The sequence below is a fragment of the Akebia trifoliata genome, chromosome 16 (assembly GCF_017979445.1).
Source record: "Akebia trifoliata isolate Shusen 1 chromosome 16, ASM1797944v1, whole genome shotgun sequence".
Classification (NCBI taxonomy): Eukaryota; Viridiplantae; Streptophyta; class Magnoliopsida; order Ranunculales; family Lardizabalaceae; genus Akebia; species Akebia trifoliata.
In genome coordinates, this window is record NC_141390.1 from 4,351,764 (window position 1) to 4,363,637 (window position 11,874).

Consider the following 11,874-nt stretch of genomic DNA (forward strand, 5'->3'; position numbering starts at 1 on the left):
GAAAACTTTTAACTCCATCAAAAATAGTTTACAAAAAATGGACGGTCCATGATTTTTCAACTTGTAAACATGGGTTAGAAGTTTTGGAATGGGCTGATTTTTGGTGAGGATGATCTCCTCACCGTAGAGATCGTCCTCACCAAAAATCAGCCCATTCCAAAACTTCTAACTCATGTTTTGAAAAATGTTTTGCCAAAAAGTTAGCCATTGAACGCTACCCATATATATATATATATAGAGAGAGAGAGAGAGCGATTCGGCAGCCCTAAAGTTTGCCAAGTTTTGTGCCAAACATTTTTTGTAAATCACTTTTGATGAGGTTAGAAGTTTTGGAATAGGCTGATTTTTTGTGAGGATGATCTCTACAGTGAAGAGATCATCCTCACAAAAAATCAGCTCATTCCAAAGCTTCTAACCCATATTTTGAAAAATGTTTGGCACCAAACTTGGCAAACTTTAGGGCTGCTGAACTGTCTATATATATTATTTTTTACCATTTATTTTAAATTTTAAATTTGGGTGCTCCGTAGCCATTCATTTTTAATTAACACCTTGGATCAAGCTAAACAAATTATTATTTTTCTTTTCTTTTGAATCTGATTTTTTTTCATGAAATGTGAATGGCGGTGGTATTAAATGTATCCATGAGGGCAGGAGAGATAAGTTTTCTCTTTATTGATTTTGAATTTTTGCTCCATATTTCAAATGTATGTGGTGCTATGCACAAATTTGCTCAGTGTGGTGAACAAAAAATCATGACGACAAATAATTGGCTGAATGTTCATTGATAATAGCCTGATTTTGTCATTTTCCGACCACAAATCTTAGGGATATGGCTTATTGAATGGATCTAGTGATTGATAATTGTTGCCAAGTTTCATTCTATTATGAACCTTGATTTCTTAACTTATGAGTGATAGGAAGTTTTGATTGAAGTTTGGTCTTGTAATTTGTATTCCATGTGTATCATCAATGTAAAATTTTAATAATTGTACATGTCAAATGATTGTAGGGTCGAGGATTACCCAATTAGTATTTGAAGTACCAAACTGTGAACCAATTCGTGTGTTACGCGCGGTTCACTCTTGGTTATGAAATGTTGCGAGCCAAGTGTATTTTTTAATTTAAGATTTTTTTTTTTTTCCATCGCCCTTCATATATCGATAATATTTGAAATGTCATCCTAGCATGCCCTTTTGAGCTTTGTCTTTATTAATAGATTGATGAAAAATGACCAAATACACTCATCTTCAACCTGTAAATAAAAAATTCTCAGTTTTTTTTCTTCCCAAAATCTACCATCTTTAATATCATTTTTTACCACATTTATTACTTCAACCTTCAAATACCCTCATCTCTGTCTACCTGTATGAACTGGGCTCATTTTTTATTGGAGAATCACGAACCCAAATATGAACTGAGTGAACCATGACTAGGTAACCTAGGTAGGGTCTCTAAAAATGTGATGGTTAATTTCATAAACTAGCTGTTTGGTTTATTTATGGTGATCACATAGATCCATTTTCCACCCCAAAAGATGAGTAAATGGAAACATAACTGCTTAGTTGAGTCTCGGGATAAGGTCTCTTAATGACATTTTTTCTTCTCTAAGAGAATAGGATGCATTATATTTTGATGCATGATCTCATAATAAAAGGAAGGTTAAGATTGTGATTGAGAATAGAATATTTAACTATATGTATTAAGATATTCTACATTAGGAATTATGGATAATTAATATATCCATATTAGGTTAGTTTCTAATATCTTGGTTGATGTAATCTCTATAATTACCCTAGTAGGACTCATATAATATTTATCCAAGAATTCTCAATAAAACTCAGATTTGTTCATCTTCCAACTTCTATTCCTCATTGTCTTTTGATTTGTGGAGGTCAATTGTACTTATCTCCTTATGCAATTTTACAATAATTCTTTCGATCCATGTTGCAGATAAAACAAATGCTTGATGATTTACTCATAATAAAAGGATCTCATTGTACTAAATGGAGAATTCTTTGGAATTCAGGGGTCCCTACTAAAATGATTTTATTTGAGTAGAAATGTATTTTTGGCGACGGCCTAGTGTACTCTTTTCGGAGGAGATGGTCTACAAGTCAAGCTTCAAGATGTGTCTTCGATCACTTATTCTTCAAGTGTAGCTTCTCTAAGGAGCTGTGGAAGTTCCTTTTTACTAAGTTGAGAAATAGAGATCTACCTTCCTTATCAATTAACTTCAAGGAGATGAGGTATTAGAATGCCTCTAATATTTTCTTGATGCTGCTCTTGACTTCATGTTTATTGGAGGCAAATCAGAGCAAGACCTTCCGCTTCTTCTGAGTCTTCTAATTAGGAAAGAAATTATTCAACAAACAACGGTCTCAAGGACAATAAAAAAGAAAAAAACATCTAACTACTGCTAAAATGTAAGTAAAACCAAGTACTTAATTACATTCCATGCTATTCAAATAAGCTCTTGAATTTCATCACAATTAATCACTCGACGAGCAACCTTGATTTCTACATTGCCTTCTACTGGTTTAGTATGCAGGGTGTCAATGACTGGAACTTGAGTGTTTATCAAGCCAGTGGCACTTATTCCATCAGGTAATGAATGACAAGCTTGAGTGTGTGTGGTAGGAATTTGAGGGGTTATCAAGCTAGTGATACCAGTTTTGTCAGGAAATGACCGATGAACTTTATACTCCAATGGTTCAAGTTTGCAAAGTAATTTCAGCACACACAACTGTCTAGGACAGTCGTTTTTGGAAAATAACTGCTCTAAAAGTTGGAATTGTAGTCGTTTTAAATGGAGTCGTCTTTCATACGCGACAGACCAAGAATGTTGGGGAAAAGCAAAAACAACTGTCTTATAATTGCAACTGTCTTTGGCAGTCGTTTTTTAAGATTTATGAGTAAAACAAAAATAATAGTTTACAATTGCAAATTGAGGCAGCACATACAAGCTGTGTGACAGCCCCCTAAATATGCATTTTCGATAGAAAAACATTATTGATTGCAAACAATGCAATCAACATAGAAAAAGATGATTTATGACCAAAAGTTTATAAAAAAAACCACCACTGATGGGATACCAAATACACATTTAGAGAAACATTATTGATTGCAAACATTATTGTTTACTCTTCCATACAAGCAAAACCCTTTAATCAGATTGTCATATATGATACCATCAGGAATCAGGCATTTGTCTTCCATACGATTTAAAAAGATTTCTGATTCTTGAAGTCTACCATGAGAAAGAAGGCCCTCAACAATTGCATTTTGGACAATTGAATCAAGCATTCAAGCTCTAAATTCCATCGCCCTAGTCAACTCAAGTGCTTTATTAAGCTCTCCGTGACTACAAAGATACCTGATTACCGTTATCAAGCTGCAATTGCTTGGTTTTAGATCCTTACCAATCATAGTTTTCAAGGCTTCCACCGATCTTGAGACATCTTTACATGTAGAGTATCCATTAACTAGAAAATTGTAAGTAACTTCATCAAATACCGAAGCCTTCTTGAGCATTCCATCTATAAGTATCGTAACAAGTGCACTATTCCCTGTTTGGAGAAGATGGAATATCAGATTGTTATATATGTGAGGGACGTAGATTTGGTATCTCTCAGCATAAGCTCTTTAAGGCCCAATGCATGGAACACCCTACCTGTAAGCACATCAGGCACACTAGATTGCAGTAACTCAAGATCGATAAGCTGAAATTGTTTCTCACTATGATACACAGTATCTCCCCTACTTTTCTTGAATTTTTATCCTGATAATGTCCTCAAATCATTATGTTATATGTCAGTATCTGGGGAGGGTTGCTTTCCCAACTTGACGTATCTTACATATGCCATTCAATAGTGCACAATAGACAGAAGGGCACACCTCGTGATTGTTTCTCAACATCTTCTTTAAAGCCAAAGCTTAGGATAGGAATTAACAGACAACATACATCCACACATGGGGTCATGCTCATTTCTATTACAGAATCAAGTATCCCTAAGGCTTCACGATATCTTTGCTCCTTATAAAACCCTCTTATGAGATGGATATAAGCTGTGTGATCCAAGACCCACCCTTTTCTTAGAGATTCTTCTACAAAAGTGTGACTGATGCTTGTATAACCCGTACTACAGAGTTCGTCTAGAAATGAGTCGCTAATATCAGAGAAAAGATGAGCATAGGTCTCTATCATGCTTTGGAGAATCTCTAACACTTCTTTGAGCATTCCATGCTGGCATAGAGATCCCACAAGAGCCTTATAATTCGATCTGCATAACCATTTATGTTTTCATGCAAGTTCCAAACACTCATAGAGCTCTGTTTTGGGAGTTCAGTAGCAGTCCACAAGAGCCTTACCTGTGAAAAGTTCTCAAAACGACAAGAGATTAGGGGATAAAACAAATGTTTATAAATAATTAATAATTCCTCTCTAAGCTTTCAGAAATTTTGGTTATAAAAGTATAGTTTTTTTTTCTTCTAAATTTTAAACCGAAAAGTAAATTTTATTCACTTGTTATGCCAACAGAGGTATCAAAGATCTGTAAAAACTGCCGCCACAGAAGAATTTAGGGGAAAAAAAAACATATAAATTAATTAGAAATGAAATCGAAACATGGAATCATCAAATGTTGAGGATTAGAGAAGAGAGAAGAAGAGTTGCCTCAGTTCGAGCATCAGTTAAGACTTGTCTTACGTATCCTCATTTACTCTTCTCCTTCTTCTTCTTCTTATTAGCTCTGATATGAGCATTAAACGAATTAATGCTGCTGCCCATCACAATAATTGATAAGGCAAAGAACAAGACAACCATTAAAAAGTGTAAATTACTCTTAACTAAATTATATTAATCATGGCTTCCCTATGAGAAGCAGAGAAGCAGTTAGGATCACAATGTATTTGGTGGGTCCATTAGTGTTGTCTTCTTTATTTGTGGTTGTACTCGATGCATTGGCCTCATTGAACATGATTGGTGCAAATGCTTTTTAAGGCATTGGATGGTTTGAATGTCTAGTTTTCCTTCCCAATTATAGGCAATAAATGGAACTAAACTTGTTTACGGTTCCTTAAAGTAGCAACTTGTGAGGATGTGTTAGGAAGATGTCTTAGAAGTCACTAGTGCAAGACTCCTGTCAGAAAGAAAACGACCATAAATTATCTCACTCCAGTTCAAATTTTGCCCACCACTGATAGTAAATAACCAAAAGACAAAATACTTGGATCGGGAGGGAGTTGAACATATGCAGGGGAATTAGAACACCATTTAATGGGCCCAATGAATATGTCCAAGCTTAGAAGGCAAATATGTTTGGATGATCACAGATGTAAGAATTTCCCTGTTTCAAGACTGCTCAATTATTATTACAAAAACAAATTCTATAATACTTGTGTTTAGCTCGAAAGGCAGCATAAAATCAGGTCTTCTAACACATTTGATGGGGCAGAAGGTGAGAGATATTTATTGTGAGAACAAATCCCATCATCGACAGCAGAAATTATACGAATTTCCAAAACAGGACATCCGCTGAATCAGTTCTCCCTCAATTTATGATTTCTTCTTCAATTTGAAACTTAATTTTCTCATCTCATTTATCATATTAAATCTAAACTAAAAGATCTGAAAGAAAAGATCGATTAGGTAAGGATAGATCTTTTCCCAACCCTAAGTTAACAGAATATCTAAAAAATTCAGAATTGCATAAAAAACACATAATTCTTATCAGATTGATGGAGAAATGTGAGATCTATCACGATTCATGTTCATGCGTGCATTTACCGAACTAAATCAAAACTAGACGATCGTGATGCAAAGATCAATCAGGAAATAATAGATCTTTTATCTTTCAATAAAACTAACAGACAGATCTACATAAACCACAATTTATAAAAACACATACAATTGTTATCAGATCGATCATGTTATGTGAGATCCCTATCTATAATTCTATTCATACACGCATGGCGCATGCGAATCTGAAAGAAAAGGAAATTAAAAAAGAAAGAAAGATAAATCACTGGAAATCGAACAGAGAAACAAAGAATCCAAATACCTCAATTAATCAACTCAGAGATTCGAAACGTATGCATGATAAAAACCTAGCAAAAGCTAAAGTTTCATCAGTCTTAAATCCCTGAGGTGCTAGATAGGAATCTAAAGGCATTTCTTGCAACTTCTAATTAAGATTATTATGAAACTTTGTTGCATATGACCAACCCATCCCAGTCAACTTTCCCTTTGTTTATCATCACAATCATCTCATTATTGCACAAAGACAAGTCAAACACAAGTCCACCTAAGCTTTGTAAGGAAGTCAGGAACATTACACAGGCGGGGTCGCGAGTGAAAACCACTACACCATGTCATCTTTTAATGCTCAGGATCGTGTGTAGATAGATGTTGTTGTAGAGTATATAGCTCAAATTGGGTCTAAAGTTCATGTGCAGAAATTATTCAAGACATTTTAAGAGGAGAACGGGGCAATCCAGAAAACTTTCATTTTTTTTAGGCAAATTAATTTATACAGATTGGTAAAATGTGGGGTGAAAATTTCAGCTTTGATAAAACCTCAAAACTCCTATCCATCCTAGTTTGTAAGATTTTGAATCTTACTAAGGGCCGTTGAGCTCACTTGTGGCATCCAAATGGGTGTCCTCAATCAAATACTAAAAAAAATTTAAAGACAAGGTTTCTGACCTGATGACCCTGACAGGATTTGTCTCTAAACTTTGCTTGCCTCGATCTACATAATCACCAAGAAAGAGGTAGCTTGCAGTGGGAGGGAAGCCACCATATTCGAATAGCCTCAAAAGGTGTTGGTATTGTCCATGTATGTCACCTGTGAGAGGCATGAAAATTAGAAAGACCAAGGGAACTCAAAACACAGAAAAAAAAATCAACTTATGAAGGTGAAGTGCATTGGTAGCCTTAGAGCATAAACTGGGGCCATGTTATATAACACGCATGCACCTACATCAACGAATCTACAGTGCCAGGTGCTGCACATAACATACAAGTAAGAATGTTCAATTATAAGTTCGGGTTGATGTTAACATACCACCTATTGAAACATCAAAACCAGGAGGGATGAAAACAACATCATCCCACTTCGAAGTGGTACTCTCCTGAAAGGAATAATATTCAGTCAGCAAAACATCTTTAAATACATGCAAGAAAACATTTCATGAAAAGAGAATCCCAGATAAATACATGTTATGAAAAGAGAGAAAAAAGAAAAAGCCAAGAACAGAAAAGGCATCGACACTACATTATTTCATTCTTCGCACCTAATAGCATAGGCACTTTATGTTCTTGCAGAACCACTCAGCCTAACTATTACCAAGCATTTGGAAACTTGCTTTCCCTACATAAGGAAGTTTACAGTAATATTGAAAGTCTTTCGAAAATTATGAAGCTCTTCACTCAACATAAGACCCAGAAAGTCCAGAGGCCCAAGAACTATTATCTGCAATCCAAAAACCAAGCATATCATCACATATAAACACAAACAATCATTTTTTACGATTAAATCAAGAGGAAAATTAGCCAGTGCCTTGTGTCCCATGCCTGTCACCATTCCACATATTCATATGCAATTTCAGTGTAATCCCCAAAACTTGCATGAATACATCACATATTTATACTCAAAATCATGAACTCTTTGTTAGGGTGATTTGGACTACATGATCGAAGACTGTCAAGGAATTTAAATCATCAACATTCACAACCTGATCAAGAGTATACTCCTCTTTATGCCTCAGACAATGGGGCAGTTCTACAGTTTCTCCAATTTGCATAGAGACCACGACATTCCAAATGTATCATCATCAAGCTTATATTATAATAAAAAATAATAAAAACTCAAACGTAACATAACACCAAACAAATATACTTTAGGCTAACAAAGAAGTTGACAAAATTAGTTACTAAAACATGAGCAATTTGCTTTTTTGTAACATGATACACTATAAAATACTAAACTAGACATCAGTGACTTCACACACACACATAAAATAAAGTGAATACTGGCCTATCAAGATGGCAAACTGGACCCTTAACAGCCTTATACAGAGCTAGTTCATAGTGAAATTGGCTTCATTTTGCTGCTGGCATAACCAGACTACCGGACTTAATGGTTGAAAGGTCATTTGCGCATACACTTCATCCGTCTCAACGTCTGCCTGAAATTAGACATATTTATGAGAGCTTTAGGGAGCAACCACATTCACTTAAATCATGCTGATAACTAAACAGAATAACCCTGCAATCTAAATCCATGCCACATTACTAATTATGTGTCCAACTATCAATAATGAAATGAAAATAACAGAAAGACTCTCAATTTCCATTTAAACAAGTGAGATTCTCAATTTCCCAATCAAGATTCTGTAAAGGAAAACGGCATAACAACTCAAGATTGAAGCACAAAAACAAGTTCAAGAAAACCAAGTTTAGTTCACAAATGTGGTTTTGCAAAATTGGAGAAAGATCAAACTCTACATCGGAGGATTTTCAAAAACTTACGTAGTTTCTAACGAGATGACAGACAGCAAGACCACTACTTTTTAGGGCTGCATTGGAGCCCACTTATAGATTATTCTAACTGCATAAAAGACCACTTTTTTATGGTGCAAACAGCATGATACGCACTGCCTAGCCTCCAACTCAGCAAGCTTTTCTCAAAACCTTGGTTGTAGAAAATATAAGAACTATTTGGAAAACAAGAGAAAAACCAAATTACATAGATGCAGATACCAATCAAGCGTGCAAATTTTTTATTGCTAAGCCCCTTAGATCCCAAACTTGATTGTAGAAATTCAGAAGATGCAACAGGTTGCAGGCTTTCCTATATGATAACTACAACATAATTCATATAATAATTATAACATAGTCTCACATTGAAGTAACCCAATAAACCATATTCTTATGCTTCCCACAACCATCATAAATTAAGAAAAACAGACAAACTCAATCCATATCAATCAATGCATGAATAGCTAAGTCAATCAGTACATGTGCAACGGAGATAAATATGCACACCTTTTCCATGGCAGAGCAAAAGAGGCACAGCTTTAATACTATAGAAGAGAGGGTATGCATAGCCAACACACCTGGTACTCCTTTTGTACCTTCCATCCAATGCTGCCATCTGCCACCTTCTCTTTCTTATGTAATAACAGCCAGCTCATGCTGCCATTCCAATGCTCTGTCCACTTTTTCACTATTTTCAGCAACTCATTTTTCTACCATCTTTTATATGTCATTTGGCTGCAATAACAGTAGCAGTAGCTTTGTTGCTCTTTCATGCTCCCGCAGCACAGCCAACACACCCCATGTGTCTGCCAAATACAGCAGCAAACACACTCACTTTCCACATCATGCTTCCAATTAAAAGTCACCGAAGCCAAGTCCCATCAAATTAGGACTGGTTGGAAGGCCAAATAGAAATGACTAATGCAACTCAAAATAGTTTGTGCCTGCATTCAAGGCTACCTATAAACCAAATAGAAATTACTAAGGCAACGCAGGCTATATATCTAGTTTTCAGTATTACCTACAGAATCAAGGCTGCCCATCATATTTCAGCTAAGTCAATCATACATGTAAATAAACATTAGTGACAGATAACAAGTACATTGTACATAAAGCAGAACAGAACAATGATAGTTAAGATGAGTTATTGGTGATACTCTTTCCACGTCGGCCGCATACCCAACTGAGTACCAAAACTGCGGACATTCATCGTGACTCATATATTAAGGGTAAAAGCATGTAAATAAATAAATAGATAAAATCATTCACGAATAGAAGACAATACTAGAAGCTATAAATGCAACAATTTGAAGATGGACGCCAAATATCAGAGTGAATTTTATTTACTGATTTTGAACATATTGTTAATCAATTCCAAAGAAAGACATATAGTCTTTCCTAACTGGCAAATAGCGCACACAAAAAAAAAAAAAAAATTGGATTCAGTATTTCAGTCTTACCACATGGAGGTGTAACCCAAACAAAGGTGCCATGTTTTGGAAGCGGCCTTGATATTTGAGGTACCTTTCATATTCTATACTCCTTTTGATCAAGAGTAGGAGGGAACTCATTGGTACAATAAAAATCATCATAGAGCTAACACAAGGGTGTTTTTCTACATATTAGGAATGATGCAGTAAGAATTAGCTATATTAAGAGGTAAAATATTTGTGCATAAAGGAACATAACACGCATGGAATGGAACATATAGGTACTGACTTTATTTTCTTTATCTTCCCAAGTAGTAGCAGAAGCAGCCACTATGTGATGACCAATCATTGTACTACATGGGTTTTGGTATTCAATGCTGAGATGAGATCACAGAAAGAATGCAAATAGAACATGTGTTGCAGCTATGCTCCACCTTACGATAAAACAGTAATTGTTGATCTTCCCCAACTTCCTCATTTTCAAATGTTTGAATGTCTCATAACTCCCATTCCTTTTAAAAAGTTAAAAACTCATTATTCCACAAACCATTGACATTCGTTGGCTTATTTTTCTGGGGAGTGAGTTCTCCATCAAATCTAGTGCAGAAATATGTTCTTGGCACCCGTAAAAAAAACTCAAAAGTTGCTTAGTGTTCACCAATTCTCACTGACTTAAGGGTCCCTACTAAAATGGAATTTGGGGTCCTCAATGGCTAACGCTGAATGGTAAACATCAGATCTAGAGACTTGTATGGTAGAAAATCTTCATACCCACCAAGACAAGGTATTGACACAATAAAATATTAAAACATATTTACATTTTGAGCAGTAATAAACCAAGTCTCTGGTGAAACCCCCATTCTGCAATGGGTGCAAGTTACAGATGTTTCTCAATTCAGAAAGAACCATACAAAATATGCAACCTATGAATAAAATAGAGAAACCAAAAAGGAAAAAATATAATTAGAAAAAAAATAAAAAAAAAAGAGATAAAGATCAACAAGCATCAAGTCATTATATCAATACTTTAGCTATCTAAACAATAATCCAAGAAAGGTAAAAACATGAAAGCCATAACAAAGCCCCAAATACTGAAGTGCGATTCTCTCCCTTTTCACTAATTGAAAACAATCAAACAGGATATAAAGCTCCAACAATAGAAAAATAAGCAAACTAGACCTTAATACCAATCTGAATACGCAAACCCTAAATCTGATTTTAGCTTAAGATTTGTAGATTTGAGATGAATCTAGGAAGCAAGTTCACAAACCCTAGATCTTGGATGTTGCGGAGAGAGAGTGCGTGCGAAAGACAGATACAAAAACAAAGAGATCGAGTGTTATCGAGAGAATTTGAGAGTGAGAAAGCAAGAGAGAGAGTGAGAGAGAGCGAGAGAGCGAGAGTGTGATCGAGAGATTTGCACGCGCGCGCAAGAGAGAGAGACAGGTAGATAGACAGACAAACAGAAATGAGCACGAGTAGCGAGAGACAAAGATACAAATCGAGTTGTGCGAGAGAAAGAGAGAGAGAGAGAGAGAGAGAAATTTGATATAGTGTTGTTGATATGATATAACTAATAATTTTTATGTGAATAGAAACGATGATTAAACGACTGCTAAAAAGTGTCTCAATTAACAACATCCTTTAGCAATCATTTATATCACGATATTCAAGTTGTTTTATGCGCGTTTTGACATAATGACAAATCTTGCTCTTTCTTCATGTTCTTTAATGGGGCTCTCAACAAGATGCTTGAATATGAAAAGTGGGAGTTGAGAGGGGAAAAAGTGTAACATGTCCACAAATAGTTGCTCCACATGTTTGTACGGATCGTTGATTGATGAGTACGTTTGTAGTGGATATGCTGTCATAAGGGATATGCAACAAAAGTCTTCCTCACAG

General features: G+C 35.4%; 1 long non-coding RNA gene across 7 annotated transcripts; it reads right to left on the reverse strand.

Annotated features, from left to right (window-relative positions):
- Nucleotides 1-3,048: 3,048 nt before the first annotated feature.
- Nucleotides 3,049-11,235, reverse strand: LOC147382366 (uncharacterized). 7 transcript variants are annotated; one of them, XR_015173404.1, is made up of 4 exons: nt 9,050-11,235; nt 7,068-8,190; nt 6,707-6,848; nt 3,049-4,751 (listed from the first exon to the last, which is right to left on the reverse strand). It is a non-coding gene; the product is annotated as an uncharacterized LOC147382366 (long non-coding RNA). The 7 variants fall into 7 exon arrangements; XR_015173406.1 differs by lacking the exon at nt 3,049-4,751 and having other exon boundaries at nt 4,758-6,848; nt 7,068-7,475; nt 8,040-8,190; XR_015173408.1 differs by lacking the exon at nt 3,049-4,751 and having other exon boundaries at nt 4,758-6,848; nt 7,068-7,134; nt 7,297-8,190.
- Between the last annotated feature and the right edge of the window lie 639 nt (nt 11,236-11,874).